Source organism: Phocoena sinus, chromosome 11 (assembly GCF_008692025.1).
Source record: "Phocoena sinus isolate mPhoSin1 chromosome 11, mPhoSin1.pri, whole genome shotgun sequence".
NCBI classification, from domain to species: Eukaryota; Metazoa; Chordata; class Mammalia; order Artiodactyla; family Phocoenidae; genus Phocoena; species Phocoena sinus.
This window is the reverse complement of record NC_045773.1, coordinates 29901627-29915162: the sequence shown is the minus strand read 5'-3', so window position 1 is coordinate 29915162 and position 13536 is coordinate 29901627. Positions and strand designations below refer to the sequence as shown.

Genomic DNA, 13536 nt, shown 5'->3' with positions numbered 1-13536 from the left:
GGTGTGGTCAGGAGCTGGATTAGCCGGGGCTAACTTGCTTGGGGAACATTACAAGGGCAGACCATTCCAGGAAAGGGAAAATTAAATAGGAGGGGGCGAAAGAGCAGAATTTTACAGGCTACATTTCATACAATTTGGGGGAGGGTGAAAGAAAGGGCTCTTAGGAGATACTAGGGGCAGCTACCATGGGTGTGATATATGAAGAGATTTTGAGAACCACTGTGGAGAAGCACAAATGGACTTTCCTTCAGGGTTTTCCTTCAGAGACTTCAGTGAAGATTTACATGGCTTTTCACTTACTGTTCGCTATTTATGGCTTAGAGTGCAACACTGTGGACACAGACCTGGGAGGCCAAGGTGCAAAGACCCGGCTTCCTGCTCGTTCCCGTGTGTAGTTCAAGGATATGCTCAATACCTCAATACGGGCCCATTCAACCCCACTGGGTGAGGACACACGGGCACACACTTCAGCCTCTGGTTCATGCAGTGAGCTTTTAGTGAGTCTAGCGCTATACTTTTTCTGTAAGTTCATAAGAAGGCCAGAGAGCAAAGAGGGCAGGCAGGGCACCCCTTTGGAATTACATGTGCTCCCTTCCAGGATCCAGAACACAGAAACCAACTCACTTCTGCTTCAGCCTTCACACTTCGGTTCAGGATCCCCTCCCCGCCTCCCCAGGTCCACTGATGTCTGTAAGTGTGGCGTGGAAAGTAGGGGGCAGGTACCAGTCAGTTTGCATCCCCCCCAACCCCCTGCAGAAGGGGGCCTGTCTCATTCCTGTGTGATGCTGGGACCTTTCCCTGTTGTTCCCAGCACCACCCATCTGGCTTGCACACATGCGTCATCTCCCGATCATTCATCATTGCCCTTGTCCTTGAACGATTATTGACTCTGAGTCAGAGGCACCTGTGCAGGCCTGAAAATGGATGTGCCCTTTCTTTTCCTCCGCCTCACCTGTCGAGGGCAGATTTATGTCCTAGGAAAAGTTTCCCTCGGTTTTATTTTTGGTCTTTTAAACACCGTGGCCCTGTGTTATTTCCTTCACCTGCCCTTCCCGGCACCGGCCCTGTAATTTCTGAATCTCCCTGGATGCCTGTGCGTCCATTCCTGAGCGGGCCTTCTGTCAGTCTGCTTCTGATGCTTCTGCAAAGCATGCCTCACACGGCCTTGGCATTCAAGCTGTCCGCCTGGCTACTTAAGGCTCTGTCTTCAGCAGTTCCTTCTCTCCAACTAGCCTGGAAGCTTGTGGGAGGCAGAGTCCGCTTTTCATTGCCAGAGCACAGCGAGTGAACATGTTGGACTTTGAGACTTGGGGCGGAAGCCCAGCCTCGTCATTTACTGGCTGCGTGTGTGTGTGTGGGTGACGTAAGACGTGCAAGGTTGGGGCTGCGGGAAGGACTGAGTGGGTGAACACACGTAAAGTGCTCAGAGCCGTGCCTACCGCATCAGAAGGACCCACCAGTGTGAGCCTCTGCTGCTGTCCTCATCACTGCTTACTCTCTGTGTTGCACTGCCAGGCCGAGGCCACCAGGGAGCAGAGGCCCACGAGTGTCAAAGCAAGTGAAAGTCAGCGCTCAGCTACAAGGGGGAGATTCGGCCTCATTATCCAAGAGGGCACATCTGGGCAACGGACTCACCTTGCCATCTTCTGGTTGGACTACATGTACTACGTGCCCTTCATGTCCCCACTTCCCTTTGATCTCACCTTTAGGCAGTGGTGTTTCCAATGCCATTTGGGCGTATCAACAAATGTATTTACTGAAGCACGAAGAAGGCTCTAAGGAGGGTGCAAAGAGTTGAATAATGAGATCCTCAAGGCGCTTCCAGCCCATTTGGGGAAACCCATCACACAGGGTGAGGCAAGGCAGTAGATAATCGGGTGCCAGGTGAGCAGTCCAGAAAATGTGGGCTTTTGGAGTTCGGAGAACAGAAGCCCAGAATGTCTGAGGTTTGACTGATCCCCCTGAACACGTGCTTTTCAAGTATTTCTGTGTTCCTAAGGAACACAGTGAAGATGAGCTGGGACTGTCCCCTCCCCCTGCAAGGCCACGCTGGAGGAGGAACAGGTGGCATCACGGAGCTCAAAGCAGGGGCTGGCTTTACAGAGCAGGAAATGGAGACAGAAGGGAGGAGGCCCCGTGGCTCTGCAGGGTAGAAGAGATTTTTGGAGAGGGGAGCTTTGAATTAGGAAGGAAAATAAAACAGTCCGATGGAGAAGATGTAAGTAAGTTTTGTTTTGTTTTGTCTTGTTTTTTAACATCTTCGTTGGAGTATAATTGCTTTACAATGGTGTGTTAGTTATTGCAGCTCTATCTACAACAGCCAGGACATGGAAGCAACCTACGTGTCCATCATCGGCTGAATGGATAAAGAAGATGTGGCACATACATACAATGGAATATTACTCAGCCATAAAAAGAAACGAAATTGAGATATCTGTAGTGAGGTGGATGGACCTAGAGTCTGTCATACAGAGTGAAGTAAGTCAGAAAGAGAAAAACAAATGCCGTATGCTAACGCATATATATGTAAGTAAGTTTTGAGTAAGATCTGCTGTGTGGGCTGTAATCCTTTCGCCCATCTCTCCCTGAAACCTTCAGGCAAGTCTTTGGAGTCGATTTGCAGTTTGTTGTCCTACCTGAGTAAGGACAGGGTAAAAGCAGGGGGCCAGGGGATCCCAGCCGGGGTCTGAACTGAACCACGCCAATGTTTCCTTAAACATGCGGGCATCATCAGACTTCCATCAGGCAGAGTCCTCTGTTTCCAACAGTTCCAACCACCCTCTGCGTACATTCAAGGGAACCTCTTCTTACTGTGTCAATGAAGGAGACTCTTCCCTATTAACCCTGTCCCTCCTCCATCCTAGAGGCCCAGGGGAGGAGGCCCCTTCTGTCTTGAAGCTAAGAAAACAGATCACTGTCTCTCTTTCTAAAGATGAACCTGGGTGGGAGCTGACCCCAGGTAATTTACCTTGGTAGAGTGTCAAAGGAACTTTGGGGACCATAAAAACACAATCTGCCTTCCTGTTTCTTTAAAGTAGTGTCTCTCACCTAGGCTGCTTTGTGGTTTAGACCCCCTGGGGAGGTCTAACCGATGCCAAGCCTTCACCCCAGCCCTAGAGATTCTGATCTAACTATCTGGAGTGTGGCCTGGGCTGGCAGGGAATTATTAAGTGTGAAGGTGAAGCCTCCAAGCTTGTCTCTCTCTTCATTCAATTCCAGAGTGTGCTCCCAGGAAAATGCTCCAAAGGCCCAAAGCAATTCAGTTGCTGGAGACAGGTTTCAGGAGCCTTCAGTGGCAAATATTCAACTTCTACTAAGGCTGTCTGTCCTCTGCCCTCTTAGCAGAGCCACACGTACGGGACAAGTATTGTCCATCAAAGGTAGTGCCTCTTGCCCACAAGGATGAATAAATTAACTTGTTTTGCCTCCATCCCAAAGCTGACCCAGAAATGGTTTTAAAACAGAGTAACTACACTCGCCCACAAAACAAAGCTGTGAGACCCTAACATAAAATTCCTCTGTAATAGCTCTCACTGTTTTTTTTAAAAAAAAGTAATTCTTGGTTTGTAGCAGGCTGGAGATACAGGCAGACAGCCATGGAAAGTCATTTTGCTCACAGCAAAAGCAAGGTGAGCCATTTTCTAAGGGCAGGCACCCCTGACCCCTGCTTTTCAGTTTTTTCTTAATAAAGTGGCCTCAGAAATTGGACCACAAAAGCTGCTGATGGCAATCTCTTACAGTACGTGGGTAAAAAAAGAAGCTGGGGGAGAAGAAATGGGAAGGATCAGAGAGCCACTCTGACTATGAACCGAGGCGATGCAGTTATCCATCCATTTACAGCCAGGAAGGGGTTACCCTTCCCCAAGGGCAGTGGCCAGAAACCCAGTGATGTGAGGATGGACTCAAGAGAGCAGGGCAACTTCCCTGCAATTTTTCTCACTCAAAACTGTTCCTCTGTGGCTGGTTACACCTGCGGATCAATAACACAGCTTCCTACTACGAGAGGGTGTTACTTAACTTCCCTTTAAACAGGGTCTGTTTCCCAATCCTCCGCATCTGTCACCTTGAGCGGGGCACAGAAAACAGTTCTGGGTACCATGTGGCCAGCCCCCCTCAGGGGGGGAGATGCAGACCTCTGCCCTGAGGCGGGGTCGGGGCTCACCCCGGGGCTGTCCTTTATGGAGTGGCCACAGACTCAGCATTGTCACTCTTCTCTTTGAAGGGATGAATCAAACACAAAGAATATTACTCAGCCATAAAAAGAAACGAAATTGAGTTATCCGTAGTGAGGTGGATGGACCTAGAGTCTGTCATACCTAGAGTCTGACTTCTGAAGTAAGTCAGAAAGAGAAAGACAAATACCGTGTGCTAACACACACATATATATGGAATCTAAGAAAAAAAATGTCATGAAGAACCTAGGGGTAAGACAGGAATAAAGATGCAGACCTACTAGAGAACGGACTTGAGGACATGGGGAGGGGGAAGGGTAAGCTGGGACGAAGTGAGAGAGAGGCACGGACATATATACACTACCAAACGTAAAACAGATGGCTAGTGGGAAGCAGCCGCATAGCACAGGGAGATCAGCTCGGTGCTTTGTGACCGCCTGGAGGGGTGGGATAGGGAGGGTGGGAGGGAGACGCAAGAGGGAGGGGATATGGGAACATATGTACATGTATAGCTGATTCACTTTGTTATACAGCAGAAACTAACACACCATTGTAAAGCAATTATACTCCAATAAAGATGTAAAAAAAAAAAAAAGTAAATAAAAAAAAGAATAGTGACCATGCAAGAATGATGATGCCAGCGCTTGTGGCTGTGAGTGATTTATGCAGCCCAATAAAAAAAAAAGAATAGTGACCATGCAAGAATGATGATGCCAGCGCTTGTGGCTGTGAGTGATTTATGCAGCCCGGCATCCCCTCGTGTCCTGGCAAACGAAGCTACACAAGCTTTGAGGCTAGGTGTTGGGAGGGAGATGAAGCAGAGCAAACCCCCCGCTAGGCAGCTCGTGCCGCTCGTGGGCATGTTCTCCTGTCCCACTGGAAGGCAGTAAGGCTTCCGTCTTCCGTTTGGTCCACGGACATTCACGTCCCCGTATCTGTGCCTCGCAAAGACTCTCCCTAAAAGGCTTCCTCGTTCTGACGGAGTTGAGGAAGAACAGCCTTTATTTGTCTCTAAATCTTTAGCTGATATTACTTTTCCCCAAGACTCAGTGGAAATGAAAAAGGATTACTTCGTATTTCCTTCCGTCTTCCACAAACAAAACTAATTTTGAGAAAGAGAGTCCCTACAATGTGAAACACTTTCCCTTCCTTCAAATCCTCCAAGGGGTAAAGGAAAAGCTAAGAGGCCCGCGTGCTTTGTCATTTACTTTGTCTGACAGCAGCTTCTTATCGTGCTTTTGAGGGTGACCTTCCTCCAGCATATTCCTTCGCTCTAGTTGTGCTCTCCTGTTATAACAGAATTTTCGAGCCAAGCGTGGAACAGGCTACCTTTGATAAATTAATGGTTCTGAGAGTTTGCTGAGTGTGTTATTTAATTAATGGCACTTGTGTCTGGAGTGTCTACAGCTCTGTAGCTGAATAAAAGGTATATTTGCTGAGGGATTATAGACAAATACTCAAGGATCGTGACGGTGAGAATTTGTCGGGGTTCAGCACGTTTAACAGCCTAATGGGGTCATTATGTTTTTTCCTCTCCACCATTTAAAAGGCACTGAAGTTGATAGAACTGTGTTCCGTGTGCCTTGTATGTAAGCTGAGATTACAATCCAAAAAAATCCTTAGGCTAATGGGTAAAAGTCTGTTACCTGAAGCCGAGCCTCTCATCAAAAACAGAGATGACATCTTTAAGGTTGTATTTTAATGCTACGAAACTGATGGTCAAATAAGTTATGGTTTACTTCAGTTATTCACAAATAGGCTAACGTGAATTACGTTTAAGTTCTATGTGGCACCAAAAGATCAAGGGTAGAAAACTGGCAAGAAAACAGTTGAAGGCTCCTGGGAATAGTGCCTGCTTCTCCCGAGTTTCTAGCGCTGAGGATGAAATGCAGATTGTGAAAAGACAAAGATGAACGTACCCCGTAGAGAGGTGTCAGCTGCCCATGTAGGGAAATCTCTATGGCTCCATCTCTACATGTGTCCAGATAGCCCGTAAATGCAAAGGGTCTAGTTTTAAGCCTGTACCATCACTGAGCAAGTTGTATCTGCTCTCTAGACCACAGTTTCTGCCTTTGTAAAACCACAGGTTGAAGTAATGGCTCTTTAAACTCCCTTCCAGCCCAAAGACGCTCAGAGTCTCGGATTTTTCTCCGTAGGGAGATGGAAACTTTCTCTTCCGCTGATAGGAGAGATAGCTGATTGCTCACCTTGGGGATTTAAGGGTTATTTTGTCCAGGAAGAGACCCCTGGGGAAATGCAGAGCCCTATAAATGTGCCCTGCAAGGGGGCTAGGAGGCTCACCTATTCTCCAGAGCTCAGGTGGATGGTCCAGGGGAGAAGGCCTCGAGCCAGGGGCCCCCCCCCGCCCCACCCTGTCCCTCCCACTGGAGACCTCCCCACCCCTGGCAGACAGTGGAAGCAGAGGCACTGGCTCAAAGGGCTCAACTGGAGTGAGGAGAGAGGCCCTGAAGGCTGTGCTCAGAAGCTTCTCTTTTCTGGGTGGGAGGGAAAGCCATCCGTCCAGACCATCGATTGGCCAGCTCCTGTGCTAGGTGTGTGCAGCCTTACTCACGGAGAACTCATTTAATCTTCACTTCAGTCCCGTGGCGTAGATGTCAGAACCCCAGTTTAACAGCTGGGAAAAAGTCACACAGTAAGTGCAGGATTGGAACCAGATCTCCTTAACTCCAGAGCTCAACCCCTTTTCACAGGTGCAATGTCCAGCATAGTAGCCGCCACCCACACATGGTGAATGAGCACTGAAAAACGTGGCTAGTCTGAATGGAGATGGGCGGAAAGTATAAAATATCTACCGGCCTTCAAAGACTTACTCTAAACAAAGAATTTAAAATATCACATTATTTTTTTATATTTGTATAATTTTTATATTAGGAATTTTTCATATTATAAAGATATGATTAAATTTGGATATATTGGGTAAATATAACATATTATTAACATTAATTTAATCTGTCCTTAACGTGGCTTGTGGAAAATGTAAAAGGACATGCGTAGCTCACATTCTGTTGCTATTGGACGGCACTGCTCTAAGACAGTACCCTGGGGTGCAGGCTCTGGGGAGAGCACACAGTGAAGCTGCTCTGGGGGTGGGGGGACCCCTGGGAGTATCTAAAGGGTTGACTTAATATTTAAGAGCATGGGCTCTGGGCTCAAGTTAGGCCTGTGACTTGTTAGCTGTGCAACCTTGGTCAAGTTACTTTGCCCACCTGTGCCTCAGTTCCATCATCTATGTATCAGGAAAATAGTAGCGTCTACATCATAAGAGTTGTTATGAGGACTAAAGATGACACAAGTGAAGCATTTAGTGTAGTACCTGGCCCAGAGAGAGGTCTAGATTCTAAAGAAATACTGTCACTCGTCCATTCACTCGGTGTTTTTGAGCACCCCTGAGATGCCAGGCACTGTTCTAAGTTCCAAAGACAATGGCCCTGTCCTCGGACACTTACTTGCTAGTGGAAGGTACAGACAAATAAGTCTGTAATATGATGACAGGTGATCGTGAGCCCTATGAAGAAAAATAAGGCAAGTTTAAGGGATAGGAGGAAACGGGGCTCTATTTTAGGTTGGGAACTTGGGGAAGGCCCTTCTGAGAAGATGACATTTCAGTCAAATACAGAACGGAGGGAGGAAAGGAGAGAATTCCAGGCAGGAGGGACAAAAAATGCCAGGGCCCGGAGGCGGGAGCTTGTCTGACATAATCTAGTAAGCGCCAGGGAGCAGGAAAGCTGGAGGCAAGAGTGTGGGGCAGAGTCAGGGGAGATGAGACTGGATCCTATCCTGAGTCCTTCTCTGTGGCCTACAAGGCCTCCTGTGATTAGGTCCTGGTTGGCTTTACAAAGTATAGGGGAGGGACATGATCTGATGTCCCACTTAAAAGGATCATAAACTTAACATATTTCCTATTTTGATATGTTCATTCTTTTGTATGACCTCGGGTGAGTTTGAGGGTATAGATGTGTATTTTAAGAGTCAGGTCAACAGTTGACGTAAGATACTCTATATAAAGAAGCTATATTTTTAACTGCAGCATCATGAAACCTTACCCAGAATGAGGGGAGTTCTTAGGTTTTATTGGAAATAATTTTCTTTTAAACTTTTGCACTACTTTTCATTTCCATTGAGTGTCATTCTTTTGAAGGATTAAAGAAATAAAAATTAACCACAAACCAGATCGTCAAACTTAAAAAGAAAAAAAAAAAGAGAAAAAAAAAAACCCTGTTCAGATAGACAACAGATCCTTGAAAGGAGAGTATAAAGCAAACCCTTGATAAATGCTTGTCACAGATAAATGCTGATTCACTGCCTTGGGCGTATTCCTTTTTCCAAACGGATAACTCTGGAATCTGCAGGAGTCACCAGAGAGATAAGAGAGGGGGCAGAGTTCTAAGGGGAGCCCTGTTACAGAGCTTCCCTTTCCCATAACTGTCTATGACTCTGGCTTATTTCTAATTAAAAAATGATTCATGCAATATCATGGGCTTTCACTTCTTCAAAACAATACCACCCTATCAGCTTGCAGCTCAGAATGCCCACAATTCTTAACTTTTTTGGAGCCTCACTGGAACACGATATGGAGATTTGGAGGAAAATGGCTAAGAACATCTCATTATATTCAAGGCCACTTTTTGCCTTTCTTAAAGGAATGAAAATGATGTGCCGGTTTTTATCGCCCTTCTTGACCTAAAGATATCTGCTGGTGGAAAGAGAATCCTCAGTTGGGCTCTTCTAATGCTTTAATTATTACGTGATCTATCATCTTACGCGAGGACTCGCACACTTCGAAAAATCTCTTAAATGCGCCTTAAAATTGATTGGCTAACCCTAGACCGTGGGGCTGGCTCTTGCAGGGCAGGTAATTGTCTGTGGGCATGGGGTGGTAGACACAACCGACACAAAGTCAGCCACTTTATGGTGGGATAAGGTAGAGAAATCGATCTGGCCACAGGTGGCACTGACACTGCACTGCCGACCTGCGCAGAATGCTGTTACACGCTTGCTTGTTCTTAAATCAGTAATGTTGCTTCAGATTCATCATCAGCATCTCTGGGGCAGGGACGCACTTCACCTACTGTGCCTCAGACGGTGTCGGGCTCCGAGTGGGACCTCAACCAAGAGTTGGTGCTTGAGTTCTAGAACCTCAAGGTTAAAGAGGTCCTCTAGGAGGCAAGCGATCTGGGCCCACGTTGTAGCCAGGACTCTTGAAGCCAAGTAAGGAAACCCCATTTCAAATGAGCCTCCAGAGAAAAGTGCCCTTTCGACCTTTTAACTACGAAGGATGGGGTGGCTGTAGACAATTCTTCTCCTCCCTTTATCTATTGTCTCCCTTTCCTCTGGGGCATTGTCCTGCATCAGACTTCTCCAAATATAAGCAGAATGAGTGCCAGTAGCCTCAAGTCTAGTCTATATCACCCCCTTCTAGGACTTCTCTCTCTATGTCCATACACCAAACAGTAGAGAAGCTCTCTAACTGGCCAAGCGGGAGTCACATGCTTACAACTGTGGTTTTGGAAGAGGTTGGCAGTTCCCAAGTCCCATGTCTGCTACACGCGTCCTATTTTCCGTTTGACTCTCTCAACTGTTTTCTAAATGTTTTTGAAATCCAAGGGCTAATTAAAGACTTTTGGTGAAAACCCCCTATCTCTAAAGGAAACCCTAACTGAAAGGTTTTGCATGGAGCCCTTGGGAGTCCTCACTGATTCCGGGAATGCAACATCTTATGCCTTATGGTCCACGGTGGATTAGCTGTGATTCACTCCTCTTCATCAAATGCAGTTTTAGTTTTCAGGCAAATATTCAGCCCATAGCCGACGCTGCAGAGGGAAACAGGACAGCACTGTCTCTTTGGCAGAGTGCTTGTGATGATTGGATAAGTGACCTGCGCAAAGCCCCCAGCACAGAAATCACCAGATACTGGTACTTTTCCTGAAGTTAGTGAAGAAGCCAGAGTAAGCTCTATCTTGCACCTCAGCTTCACTGTACAACTCTTGTCTTTAGTTAGCTAGGATTTAAGCAGAGGAGGACATTTCTATACAGAGACCCACCAGTTTTAGTGTAAAGTTAAGTGTGGGCTGCAGGGTCAGACTGCCTGGGTTGCCCAGACTCTCCACGTATAACCTGAGAGTCCTTGGGAAAGTCCTAGAGCGACCGTAGGCCTAGTTTCCACATGTGAACATTGGGACAATACTGGAGGGTTGTTGTGGGGCTTAACTGAAATAAAGGCTGCGAAGTGCTTGGTATAACTTGCCCGTAATGAGATCTCCATAAGTGGTATCATTAAGAATCATTAATAATGAAGCATCCTCTGTGGTAGTTTCCCCTTCTCAGTTCCTGACATAATGATCTTCTAGGCCAGCGTGGTCCCTTCAAGTCAGGGAGGATGGCCAAGACGAGGAGAATCGACTTTCTGATGTAACAGTGTAACTGACAGTGGGGGTCTGGCTGCTCGCCGCGCAAAAGCCAACAAACAGGCAAGGTTGGTGGAAAGGAAAGTTTGCTTTAATTTGGATGCCGGCAAATGGGAGTGGGGGGGAGGGGGGGATGGAGGCAGACTCCTGTCCAAAGGCCAACTCCCCCCACCCCACCCGCCATTACCAGTGGGCAAGAGCTTTTACAGGCTGAGGGGGAAGGGGCTACATGCAGAAACAGCAGAGTCGGCTCCGACAGCCATCTTGAAACTGGTCATGGGGTGGTCTGACCAGTGTCATCTTGACTGTTTTAGGTATAGTTAATCTTCAGTTCCAGCGTCGGTTTGTTCCCACTTCCTTGAGGCCAATTCTCGGAATTATGGCAGCTTCTAACATGGCTACAGTCTAGTCATCATGTAGTTGACTTCTCCCACCTCCTGGGGGTTTCAGTATCTACAAGACAGCTCACAGGACATGGCTGTGAATATTATCTATAGCCCTTGAGGAGGAACTAAAGGTTCTTGGCTTTGTTTACTAACTGAACTATTACTGTTTTGTCCTGTTTGACTGTTTTCCTTTGTTTCTGCATTTTCTCACTTGTCTGATAAACTTATGCTTCGGCTGAAGTTTTTTTCACAGAGAGAAGGCAGGCTGAGGACACGTGGGGGAAGGACCGTAGGGTCCTGCTCCGTTTCAGTAGTGGAGTGTCTGTGAAGAATATATGCGGCAATTATTCTTTTCTGTTTAAACTTATCCTGGAATAATTGAATATCCAGCCAGCAGTTAAACCATACATTAAAGTCAATCTCTTCCTTCCTTTTCTTTTGTCCTTAACTTAAAATTTTTCATTTATCTGATTTATTTTTAGTCCTTGTTACGGTGAAATATAACATATACAGAAAAGTGTGTGTGTGCGTGCGTGTATAGAGCTCACAGAATTAATACAAAGCCAACGTGTCGGGCTTCCCTGGTGGCACAGTGGGTGAGAGTCCGCCTGCCGATGCAGGGGACACGGGTTCGTGCCCCGGTCCAGGAAGATCCCACATGCCGCGGGGCGGCTGGGCCCGTGAGCCATGGCCGCTGAGCCTGCGCATCCGGAGCCTGTACTCCGCAACGGGAGAGGCCCGCGTGCCGCAAAAAAAAAAAAAAAAAGCCAGTGTGTCTTGCCACCCACCCATGACAAGGAACAGAACATTGCCAGCCCTTCCACCCTCTCACTCCACACTCCCCTCCCCAATCGAAAGCTCCTCCTTGCCTCCTCCACAAAGGTAACCACTGGGCTGATTCTACGATGATTGCTTCCTTGCTTTCCTTTATAGTTTTACCCTGTAAATGAATGTATCTCTAAACGCTATAATTTTTCAAAAATTTCCACATTTTCAAAATTTATAAATTTTCAAAAACGCCTGTTTTTGAACTTTATGCGAATGCAATCTCACGGTATGTATTCGTGTTTCTGTTGTTCTGCATTCTTTAGACACTTGATATTTTCAGTCTTTTACAATTTTGACTATTGTGGTGGGTATTATAGTGGTATTTCATTGTGTTTAACGTATACATTTCCCTGGTGACTAAGGATTACTGGCCAATTTGAGACCTATTTTTTATGAAGTGTGTGTTCAGATCCTTTTGTATTTTCTTCTAGGCTGTTGACTTTCTCTAATTGGCTTATACATTTTTTTCTTTTTCTTTAAAAATATTATTTTCTGGATACTGGCCCTTCATTGGTTGTATATGTGGCAAATAGCTTCTCCCACTCCGTGTCTTGCATTTTTCTCTCTTACTCTCCCTTAATGGTGTCTTTGATAAACAAAATTCATTTGAATGTAGTCCAGTTTATCAATCTTTTTTAATAATAATGCTTTCTGCCCTGTTTAAAAAGTCTTGCCCTATAGCAAGACCGTGACAATATTCTCCTGTATTCCCTTCTAAATTTGCACTTCAGATTTTGAATTATAATCCACCTGGAACTGACTTTTGCATATGGTATGAGGTAGGGTATAGTTTCATTAGTTTTCTACATGGATATCCAATTTTTCCAGAACCATTTGTTGAAAAGATTTTCCTTTCCCCATAGTTCTGTGATGTCATTTTTATCTTATATCAAGTGTTCATATGTGCCTGGATCTGTTTCTGGGCTTTCTAGTTTGTTCCATCACTCTATTTATCCTTGTACCAACACCATGCTCTCTTAACTTTTGTAGCCTTGTAATAAGTCAATATCCTTTAGAGTAAGCCCTCCTATACTTCTGTCTTGTTCTTTTAATCGTCTCTGGCTATATTTCCATCAGTATTTTAGAACTAATTTTTCCAATTTTACAAAAAAAAAAACAAAACCCACCACCACCACCAAAAATTATGGCATTAAATTTATAGGTAAATGTGAGACAGCACTAAATTTATAGGTAAATCTGAGAAGACTTGAGTTTTTATAAAACTGAGTCACTCATGTCTCCATTTATTTAATTGTTCTTTAATGCCTCTTAATAACATTTTAGTTTTCTCTCTAGAAGCTCGCATATCTTTAATTATTCCTAGGCATTTGATTTCTGATATTAATATAAACTAACTTTAAATTTTTTCATACCCTGTGTGGTTTTATAGATGGTTTGTGTCCCCCCGCCCCAGATTCACACGTTGAAGCTCTAACTCCCAATGTGATAGTGATTGGAGATACGGCCTTTAGGAGGTAGACAGGTTTAGATGAGATCATGAGGGTAGAGGCCCCACAATGGGACTAGTGTCCTTATAAGAAGAGTGAGATTAAAGCTCACTCTCTCTTCTCCACAGGAGGACACAGTGAGAAGGTAGCCAGCTACAGGCCAGGAAGAGGGCTCTCGCCAGAACCCAACCATGCTGGCGCCCTTATCTTAGACTTCTGGCCTCCAGATGTAAGAAATAATTATCTGTTATTTAAGCCACCCAGTCTATTGTATTTT

General features: G+C 45.7%; 1 protein-coding gene across 6 annotated transcripts in view; it reads right to left on the bottom strand.

The window, feature by feature from the left end:
• FHIT (fragile histidine triad diadenosine triphosphatase) overlaps positions 1-13536 on the bottom strand; it is a 1483533-nt gene that overhangs the window by 1091 nt on the left and 1468906 nt on the right. The window lies entirely within an intron of this gene.